The sequence below is a fragment of the Coenobita brevimanus genome, chromosome 68 (genome assembly GCF_032717465.1).
Source record: "Coenobita brevimanus isolate Jiangsu-jjx chromosome 68, ASM3271746v2, whole genome shotgun sequence".
NCBI classification, from domain to species: Eukaryota; Metazoa; Arthropoda; class Malacostraca; order Decapoda; family Coenobitidae; genus Coenobita; species Coenobita brevimanus.
The window spans coordinates 23366857-23378210 of record NC_137021.1 but is presented as its reverse complement, the minus strand read 5'-3'; positions in this window follow the sequence as shown (position 1 = coordinate 23378210).

Sequence of the window (11354 nt, the reverse complement as noted above, 5' to 3'; positions counted from 1 at the left end):
CTTTGCAACACTCTAAAGCATCATTTTGAAAATGCCAAATGTCCAGAAATAGGGCAGGCTTTTTATATGGATAATTTGCAAGGTGTTGCTGATACAGAGTCGGAAGCTTTGAAAGTTTATGAAGTAGCCAATTCCGAATGTGGGAAGGCAAATTTGCCGTTACAGAGCTGGAGTACAAATTCACCGCTTTTGAGGAATAAAATACAAGAGGACTATCCAGATTCTGACATTCCCAAAATTCAAAATGTGTTAGGTCTTAACTGGGATAAAACAGCTGATGTAATAAGTTTGAAACCAATTAAGTTCTCTGATGTCACTCTCACCAAGAGGTCCTTGTTAAGCCAGGTTTCCAAGCTATTTGACCCATTAGGATTTGTCAGTCCTATAGTTATTAGGGGCAAATGTTTAGTACAGGAGGGTTGGCGAGAAAAGTTAGACTGGGACACTGAATTAGGTGAGACATATGTGGAACAATGGGAACAGATTAGAAAGGAGTTTGAAACTACATCAAGCATACTGTATGTATTCCCAGGAAAATAAACAGTAATGAGAAGTCGCATTTACACATATTTTGTGATGCTTCTCAAAGCGCCTATGGAGCAGTAGCTTATTGCACAACAGGAGAGGATAGTAAGATTATAATGTCCAAAGCCAGAGTTGCGCCAATTAAAGAAAGAACCCTACCTCAAATGGAATTGGCTTCTATAGAAGTAGGAACTAAATTGACCAGGTATATAACCATTACTCTTGATACTCAATTTGAGGACATTTACATATGGACTGACAGTGATTTGTCTTTACTGGATAGGGAAGGAAGACAGTAAAATTCCTTTCGTCCGTAATAGAGTGAAGACTATTAAAGAGCTGTCTTCCAAATTTAAATTCATGCATGTGTCCTCCAAACAAAATCCAGCTGATCTGCTCTCAAGAGGTTCGACCGTAAAGAGACTGATCAAAGATAACTTGTGGTTTAAAGGTCCTAAATGGTTACTCACTAAGGATTGGCCTGAACAGAAACAGTACAGTATTGCTGAGATTAGTGCAGTGAACTTGGATCCTGTAGTACCTGAGCCAGAAGTGATTGACATCAGCCGATTTTCATCAATAAGACAACTTCTAAATACTACTAAATTGGTTGTTGAATTTTTGAATAAGAAGGTGGGGTTTCAGAAATTAGATCCCCTAGAATACTGGCTGAAAAGAGTACAAAGAAATTCTTACGGGGAAATATATAAACTTTTAGGCCAAGACACTGGAAAAGGGAATAAGCTGATGAAGAATTTAGGCTTGTTCTTAGACGGAAAGGGTCTGATAAGATGTCGAGGCCGATTGGTAAAGGCTGACTTGCCCATCCAAACCAAACATCCCATTTTATTACCTAAGAGTGGGTGCTTTGTACAACTTATTATAAAGGAAGCCCATGATTCCACTCTCCATGGAGGTGTACCGCAGACCTTAGCCCAAATTCGGGAAAGGTACTGGATTCCTAAGGGTAGACAGGTTATTAAAAAATATCTCAAAAACTGCATCATTTGTAGGAGGTATGAGCAGAGACCCTTTAACTACCCTGGACCACCAGCCCTACCGAAGGAAAGGGTGTGCATAAGTCGGCCCTTCCATATAACAGGAGTGGACTACACAGGGGCTATAACTGTTACGGGTGAGGAAACTCCCCATAAAGTTTACATTTGTTTATTTACTTGTGCCTACACAAGGGCAGTCCATCTAGAATTAGCGGAAGACCTAAGCTCAGAGACATTCCTCAATGTCTTTCGCAGATTTGCCGCTAGAAGGTCTTGTCCTGGCAAGTTAATAAGCGACAACGGAACTAATTTCGTTGGAGCAGCTCCCTTACTGTTGAACATAATGAACGACCCGAAGGTTAAGTCGGCGCTGGGAATCAGAAATTGTATTTGGCAGTTCACAGCTCCAAGAGCTCCATGGCAAAATGGATTTACCGAGAGAATGATTGGTATTGTCAAGAACTGCTTGAGGAAATCATTACATAGAACTAAGATCACGAGAGAAGATTTAAGAACAGTAATAACTGAAATTGAAGCCAGGATTAATAATAGACCTCTGACTTATCAAGATGACACTAGCGACTCGCTAGAGGCCTTAACACCGGCTCACATGTTATATGGCAGGAAGCTCCATCCAATGCCTTGTGTGGATATCCAGGAAGAAGTTGATGATCCTAACATAGAAAATAATGATTTAGGACAACACCTTCGGGAGGGATATCAACGTCTGAAAAGGGTGCTGGATACATGGAATAGACATTGGAGCGAAGAGTATCTTTTGAGCCTACGTGAGAGGTTTTATGGAGCTCAAGCTGCCAGCAACAAATCAGTTATTAACATGGGAGATGTGGTCTTAGTGAAGACTGAACAGCCAAGATCCCAGTGGCCATTAGCTAAAGTGATCTCTACACACCCAGATTCTGAAGGGGTAATGAGACTCGTAAAAATAAAATGCAGGGGACATACCATATGGTCTAAGGAATGCAGAAGGGGAAAGGATACTCGAGTTTGGGGAGGCAACGGACATGATTGTGTGCAACACATATTTTAGGAAAAGAGACAGTAGGTTAATTACGTATGAGTCTGGGGGAAATAGCAGTCAGATAGATTATTTTCTGGTTAGGAGGGCCAATAGGAGGTTAGTGAGGGATGTTAAAGTTATAGGAAGTGAGGAGTGTGTGCAGCAGCACAAACTACTGATTTGTGATATGGTGCTTAAAGAACAAATGATGAAAAAGAGGACTTATGTACCTAGGAGGAAAATATGGAAGCTGAAAAACCAAGTAGTAAAGGATGCCTTCTATAGCGAGTTGAGGAGAGTGGTGGCTGAACAGGAGCTGCAGACAGAGGCGTTAATGAACAGTACAGAGCCCTCAAGAACAATTTCTTGAGAGTTACTGATGTAACATGCGGCTGGACAAGAGGACCACCAAGACATAAAGTAACTTCATGGTGGGATGAGGGTGTAGAAGCTGCAATTAAGGAGAAAAGAAGGCTTTTCCGGGAATGGAAGAAGGGTGGTAGCAAAGAGGAATATTTGGCTGCCAAGTGTAGGGCTAGAGAGAGGTATACAGGGCAAAGTCTGAGTCACAGAGACAATTACTTGATAACCTAAATCATGGGGAAAGGAAAAATATATTTAGGGTGGCAGGTCAGGTGAAGAGGGATAATCGGGATATCATAGGTGAGCAGTGTGTGAAGAATGATGAAGGAAGGGTAGTGGTGAACAGTGAGGATATTAAAGATGCATGGAGAGAGCATTATAACCGGTTGTTGAATGAGGAGTTTGATTGGGACAGGGAAGGTTTGGAGCCAGCAGATCCAGTGTCTGGCCCTTGGCCTTTGATTGATACTGCTACTGTGAGTGAGGCAATAGGCAGGATGAGGGTGGGGAAGGCAGCAGGTGTGTCTGGGTTGACTGCCGAAATGTTGAAGGCCTCAGGCGATATAGGGGTGAGTTTAGTCACTGACCTGATAAATAGGATTATTTATGAGTGTGTTGTCCCAGATGATTGGCTGAAGAGTGTAATTGTAAATGTGTATAAAGGGAAGGGTGATGCCCTGGAAAGAGGGAATTATACAGTAGAGGTATAAAGCTTTTAGATCAGATAATGAAGGTAATGGAGAGAGTTTTAGAAGGTATGATTAGAGAAAGAGTGAATATTGATGAGATGCAGTTTGGGTTTATGCCAGGTAGGGGGACCACTGATGCCATATTCATTGTTCGACAGCTTCAGGAAAAATATATTGGTAGGAGAAGGGATCTTTATTTTGTTTTTGTTGATTTGGAAAAGGCCTTTGACAGAGTCCCTAGAGAGGTGGTGAAGTGGGCAATGAGAAAGCTTGGCTTGGAGGAGTGGCTGGTTAGGGTGGTTATGGCCATGTATGTGGGTGCTCACACCCAGGTGAGAGTGAATGGAGATTTGAGTGATGAGTTTTCCGTGAATGTTGGTGTGCATCAGGGGTCAGTCTTGAGTCCCATGTTGTTTATCATGGTACTTGAAGCCCTTTCACGTGACTTTAGAAACGGACTCCCGTGGGAGTTGTTGTATGCTGATGATTTGGTGTTGATTGCAGAGAATGAAAGGGAGGCGGAGGAAAGGTTTAGGAAGTGGAGAGATGGTATGGGGCAAAAGGGTTTAAGGGTAAATGCAGATAAAACAAAAGTGATGATATCTAGGGTTGGTGGCGGTACTGTCAAAGACGAGGGAGAGTGGCCATGTGCAGTTTGCCACAAGGGCGTGGGAAGTAATTCCATCTTGTGCGGTGTGTGTGATAAATGGGTGCATAAGAGATGTAGTGGTATCAGAGGTAGACTGCGAGATAATGCTGATTTTATGTGTACGGCGTGCCTGGGGTGAGCAGGTGGAGATCGTCAGACGTGAAAGAATTGAACTTGCTGGTGAATCTCTTGAGTGTGTGGAAGAGTTTTGTTATTTAGGAGACATGTTGTGTGCTGGAGGTGGGGCTGGAGCTAGCTCTGTGGCTAGGGTGAGAAGTGGTTGGAAGAAGTTCAGGGAGCTCTTGCCTCTCCTGACATTGAGGGGGCTCTCCCTACGTGCTAAGGGGTCTTTGTATGCAGCGTGGGTTAGGAGTGTAATGCTGTATGGCAGTGAGACCTGGGCAGTGAAGGAGGAAGACATTCGCCGGCTCAGACGTACAGAAATGACAATGATTAGGTGGATGTGCAGTGCGTCCCTGCGTCCAAGGCCTGAGGGGCTGGGTTTACAATGGAAGAGTTGAGAGGTAGGATGGGACTGGAGTGTATTGGTGTTGTGATGAGGAGAGGTAGATTGAGGTGGTTTGGACATGTGGAGAGGATGGGGGATGATAGTTGGGTGAGGAAGGTGAGAAGTGTTAATATTGGGGGTGGGGTTATGAGGGGTAGACCGAGAAAGACATGGGACGAGGTCATTAAGTGTGACCTTAGGGTTAAGGGACTGAACAGGGAGGCTGCAATGGATCGTGCAGCATGGAGAGCCGCCATTAGGTGACCAAGGCCGACACATGCAAGCATGTTGGAGCCTTTAAAAACGAAAACGAAAACGAAAACGATACCAGTATAAAAACTATTGATAAACTGGTACCCTTTGAGTTAGCAGCCACCCCGGATTCAGAGAATGGTGAAGATCAAACGGGTCAAGAGGCGCGACCTAGTAGGGCCGCAGCACAGGGTTCTCGAGAACTATGGAGGGAACTCTTGGCTAAGGGTCATATTACATGATACAACGTATCATTTTCCGCCGGCCCCAAAACTGTGGGAAATATTTTCCCCCAGAGCAGTTGCGCTCTCTAAATTTATCATAGTTATCCCTGGTTAAAGGCAGAGGACGTAGAGACTGTTGTTATTTATTCAAGCGGTTTTAATAACCCAGAAACGACGTTCTCTTTAATAATTCTTGTTATTGATAAATAAAATGCTACTGCATTTAACCCCCGTGGACAACTATGTATTGTAAATACATGTAATTATGTGGTATTTTCCACTGACCTAAGCTGCGTCTGCGCGATAGGTGACGTGGCAAGCAGGGAAAGATTCCCCTGTTAAGGCAGATGTGGAATTAAGATATTTACATAGTTAAAGGGAATATTTGGTCTAACTTTAGTTTAAGTAAAGCTAAGATTAATTTGTTAGATTTGCCCTGTACATATCATGATGTAATTTAACTGTATTTAGTACTGTAATTAAATAAGAGTTGGCAACCCACAATTCGATGAAGGGTTGGGGTTTGCCGCGTTCACTGACTCTGCTCCTAGCTCTCGTGGAGTTAAGACTCTGCTCCTAGCTCTCGTGGAGTTAGCACGTTGTACATACACACCATAAGGACGCTTGCTTCCCCTAGCAACTATACCAGGCAGCCTCATCGTCATCGGTTAACGATCACTCCCTCTTCATATAGCTAAGTAACCTTTACGAATTGGCCAATTCAAGGGGGGATTAGCGAAGAGATAAGATAGAAGATAGTATTGTAGGTGAGTTAAATTTAATTTACGTATCACCTAACTCTGAGACTTGTCGGATTTACTTAGACAACTTTAGGAAAGAGTAACGACCTACGAATTGTGTACCGAGAAAATTCTTGCATAGCGGTGTCTCGGCAGGGATACCGACTTTGATACATTAAACATTTCTCACATTTTGGTGCCCAGAAAGAGGGCCCCGATTTGTTTACCAGAACTAATCAACATTTTTCACATCGTTCTTTGTACACTTCAGTTCCACTATTAGTTAGCACTGCTGTGAGGCGCTGCATTGTCTCTTGACTCTCTCGGAATTTTTGGGCAGGGGTCATTGGACACTGGGGTCGTGTAATGTGCATGATGGAGGTCTTGGGTTCTAAAGCCACTGCAGGAATCAGTGTATTCCCCTTCCGCCATCGGGACTGCATGCTGATAGTTGAAACGTCAATATTCTCTTGTCTTACAACGGCAATAATGTGATTACATGGCAAGAAATGTTGACTATAAAAAGTGCATGAGCAGCTGAGTTCAGCACCAGATTCACCCTTTCTCATTACTTTTTGGTCAGTAGACCCTATTTTCACAACAAAGAGGCCAGGCGAATCTAATGTGATCGATAAAGAATCTGAGGGTTTGGATAACTTAAGGTGTTTCATCATGAGTTTAACTGCATGTTCCGTGAACTGACTGCATAATTTGTTCAATAGAACATCATGAACTCCATATTCAACGGATGTACATGTCTGCAAAAACTGCTTGTAGGCTCGCTCATCATTTAAGATGGAATTATGAAGCATAATTTTACGTATGCACTCAGACATCGATGTAGTTGATGTTAGGAAGTGCTTTAGTTTACCGTTTTCTGCTTCAATGTGGTTGTTAGTGTCATTTCCAAATGTTAACTTAGCAGACCGTAGGTATGTGGCCCACATATCTTTACAGTTTATCCAGTTTGTACATATATATTGAAACATACTGGAATCTTGCTGTTGTAACACAGACAAGGTAGACCGAAAGGAATTTTCATTATGGGCATAGACAAATTGTTTCAGAGTACCAAAAATTTCGTTCTTTTTAGTGACAGGAAGCACAAGTTCAGACACCTTTTTCTTGAAATAATTCAGGACATGAAATTTGCAAAGTAACAAGTCTGCTTTCGGAGGTAAGGCACGGACTGCTTGAATTTCGTTCTGGTCCTTGTCAGTCATAACTGTCTTGGTCTGGTTTACATTCTCCATCATCCTACAAAGTGATGACATTACCTCCCGCATTATGTCTGCTGTTTCACTCCTTACAAATGCGTAAAAGACAGCCCTGCCACGACCTAGGTTGTCTTGGACAAGAATCATGTAGAGCGGATAATTATATCTGTTAATTTTGTAAGTTCCATCCATGAAAATTATTTCTGAATATTTACAGTACATGCTTATCATCTCATTAGTAGCAAATGCAATCATTTGGATGGCCCTACTTTCATCCACTGATATATCTACCTTTCCTTTTCCTGCATCCACAATTTCATCCACTATTTCTGTCAACTTACCGATGTCTGACCTTCCATCCTCACTTTGCACTTTCCGCTTCAAATTTCGTACATCTTGCATGGTTACTGCTTTATGGTATTTACCCTGGAGGAAGGATTTTAATTGCTTGTTGTCTGGGTTAAGTTTCACTACATCCTCTGCATCTCCCATCTCCGAACTTGTCAGTCTGCGTTTCTGGCTATAGAAGGGCCATAAAGCTACACTGACCTCATGATTATGCTGCAGATACGTCATTGTGATAACCAGCTTGTTTTTTCTTGCTGTTAGTGCCACCAACACATTATAGCCACATGGAAGATATCGCTGTTTTTGTCTTATACCCAGTCCTTTCCGTTTCGGACTGCCGTAGTGTACACACACGAATGAAACAGAGCCGTACTTCAGTTCGACAGGGATTTGCTGCTGACGACGCTTATTTTCACTGATAACGGAGCTAGAAGACTTCACTCGAAACACGGACCCTGTGTGATTCTGATATTTCTTGAAAAAGTAGTCAAATTCTACAAAAGAGTTAAAAGTGTCAGTGGAGAAAATATCCCTGAAGACAGATGTTGTGTCTGTACCGGTACATATGTCTGCCTGTATGTCGTCTTGCCCGTAGTCAGCAGATGAACTAGCTGGATATTCCTGTGGTTCTGCTGAAGTGTGTAACTCCATGTCATTTGGCTCATGGTTGGTAGGAGAAGGATAATCTGGAACTTCTGCGTAAGTGTCTTCCTCCATGTTGTCTTGCCTGGTAGGAGAAGGATAATCTGGATCTTCTGCGTAATTGTCTTCCTCCATGTTGCCTTGGCTGAGGTCAACAGGTCACTGATACTATATAGTCGAACGCCAGACTATACTGCGGTGGCGGGGGTGGAGGCGACTGTTTACAAAACACGTCCCCGCACCTCCCTTCCTAATCCCCCTTCACTACCCTAATGTTGTAACTACTTGTCTGAGTGATAAACAAAGCTCCTGAAATCCCTCCCTCAATACTTCCCCTCCTTACCCTCTCACCACCTCTCTCCCTACTCCCCCTTCACTGGCCTCTAACAACTACCAGTGATAAACAAAGCTCCTGATATCCCTCCCTCCCAATCCCCCTTCACTATCCTCAGAACACTGGGCCAATGTCCGTACACCGTGATAATAACGTTACCAGCAATACCCCACTGTAGGGAGTCACCTTGACGTGGTGGTGGGGCTTGAAGCGTGGTTGGCAGTGCCACCTACTTGGGAGGCATGCCTACCTTTGTAGGGTTCGGCATTTGTCGGCCTCGTGGACCAAGCACTCCCTACATCACTGGTAGAGGAGGCCTACTGGTGATGTCAGTCCCTGCCCATTTTCCATCTAGGACGGGACTGTTGCCTCCCCACGTGTTTGCCGTGCGTGGCGTCCCGTAATGCTGGGAGACGGGAGTCCTGGAGGTTGAGCGATGCTGCATGGTGCGCCCTGCTGCTAGCAATACACCTCTTTGGTCCCTTATTCTGGCTAGACGGGTGGCCTGGTTGGGCCCGCCCAGGTCAATCGGCTGGTCACTGGCTAGCCATCCAGGCTAGTCACCTAGTGGCTTTAGGGTCAAGCAGGCACTGGGGGACCTGGTGGCTCCTATCGTCCTGGAGTCACCCTTGTCAGGGTCCCTTGGTGGTTACCTGCGTATACTTTCCCACTACCTCTGGGGTCGCCAGTGGTGCTTTCCCTGGCATATGGCCTCCCCTTGTTGGGCTCCATGGTGGGTGGAGGGGTGGGGGAATGAAGGTTGTTGTTTTGAATATGGCTTGTAAAAATTTTTCAGCTGACGACCCTGGTTCCGTCCCTGACCATCCTTCAGAGTCTCCCTCCTGTGCGCCTCATGTGCCTCTGGCTGGTGAGGCCCACATTGCCACCTTGGAACCATACCTGCCTGGTTCCAGTGGTTTCCGGTCAGTGGCCACTACAAAGAAGAAGAGCCGGCAACAGACAACAACATCTAGTGGACATGCCCGTGAGGTCCTGCCAGGTGTCTATGAGAGGGTTGATTTCCCAAGGTACTACACCATTCGTACTCTGGATGGTCAGTCTATTGGGAATCTGGACATTTTTACTGTTCATCGGCGCATTGTATCAATCTGTGGGAGAGAGCCAAAGATTTCAACTCAGGGGAATGGTAGCCTCCTAGTGGAGGTTACATCCCCTGAAGAGGGTTCCCGGCTGGCTGCCCAGTGTAAGGACCCGGATGCGCTATTTACTTGTCTCCCTCATGCTTTTTTCAATCAGAGTCGAGGTGTTGTTTTCTCAAAAGACTTGCTCCGATACAGTGAAGAGAAGCTCCTTGAAGAACTCCAGGTCCACAGGGTGGTTAAAGTGGAGAGGTTTCGGAAGAAGGTTGATGGTGTACTTACCCCAACTCCATCCTTGTTGCTGACGTTCGACTGTAATGTTTTCCCTTCATCCATCAAGGTGGCTTGGTTGTCCCTTAGGGTCAAACCCTTTGTACCAAACCCACGACGCTGCTACCATTGTCAGATGTACGGGCATGTTGGGCGAGCCTGTCGTCTTTTGCAACAGGGCCTCCCAGTGGTGTGTGTCAGTTGTGGAGCATCCACTCATGCAGGACAGGACTGTCCTGGACCTGTTTGTTGCTTGCACTGTGGCGAGGCACATCCTGCTTCATCTAAAGACTGTGCCCGGTTTTGCTTGGAGAAAGAGATCCTCCTCATCCGTAATCGGGATAAAATAAGCTTTCCTGAGGCCAGGAGTAGAGCCATGTCATCTGTTTTCCGTAATGGAGTGTCTTATGCGTCAGTTTTGTCCGGTCATAGCCGTCCTCATCGTCCTGTCCAGCAGCAGACTCGAGTTCCTCCTGTTGTTTCAGCTCCTATGCCTTCATCTGTCGATCCCATGCCAGTGCAACAATCTCCCGCACTTGCGACGGTTGCCGCTACAGTTCAAGACTCGACCTCTACATCTATGGTATCCCCTAGTAGTCATGGTGCACATTCTTCATTTGCTAAACGTCATCGTGGTTCCTCAGAGTCTTTGAGTCTTGAAGATCCTCCAAGCAAGGTGTCGGTCGTGGAGTCCACATCCTCTGTAGTTAGTCCATCTGTGCAACAGCCCTCGGACCCTGTTTCTGGGTCTTAGGGGGCTTCTGGGGTGTCAGGTCAGTCTGGCACCTCTTCCTCCGGGGAATCGGATGTTCCTCCTCCGGTTACCTCTGAGGATCTTGTCCTGCCCCCTCCACGTTTGGAGGCCAGGACTCCAATCCCTCCTGCTCGACCTCTTGGTTCACTGGGGTCCCCGGGCAGGGTCCGGAGTAGCTCTTCCTCTCCTGCTGGGCAGCGACGGGTGTCTGTGAAGTCTCCCAACACTTCGCAGACCCCAGGCCCTCGTTCTAGCCATGCTGCTGCCCGTGGCAAGCCCCTTAGTGGGCGTATCCGCATTCCAAAGAAGATTGTCTCCCAGGGTCGCTCAGTGGTTTCCACTAAGTGACCCTTTCTTTTGTGTATATAGTTCCTCCATTTTAATATTTTTAGTATTCTTTATGGTTTTCTGTTTGTCCCTCTCCCCTGCCCCTTTTTATTTTTTCAATAGTTTTAATGGCTAATATTATTCAATGGAACTGCCGTGGTTTACGAGCCAACTGGGAGGAACTCCGTTGGCTTCTGGCTGAGTATTCACCTGTGTGTGTTTGCCTACAAGAGACAATGGTTGGTGATGCTGCGCCTCCCAGTCCACCTGGTTACCAGGTTTTTTATTCAGATCCTCTTCCTGGACAGGGTCATGGTGGGGGTGTGGCTATTCTAGTACGCAGTGACATACCTTTCACTGCTGTGAATCTTAACACTCCACTGCAGGCTGCTG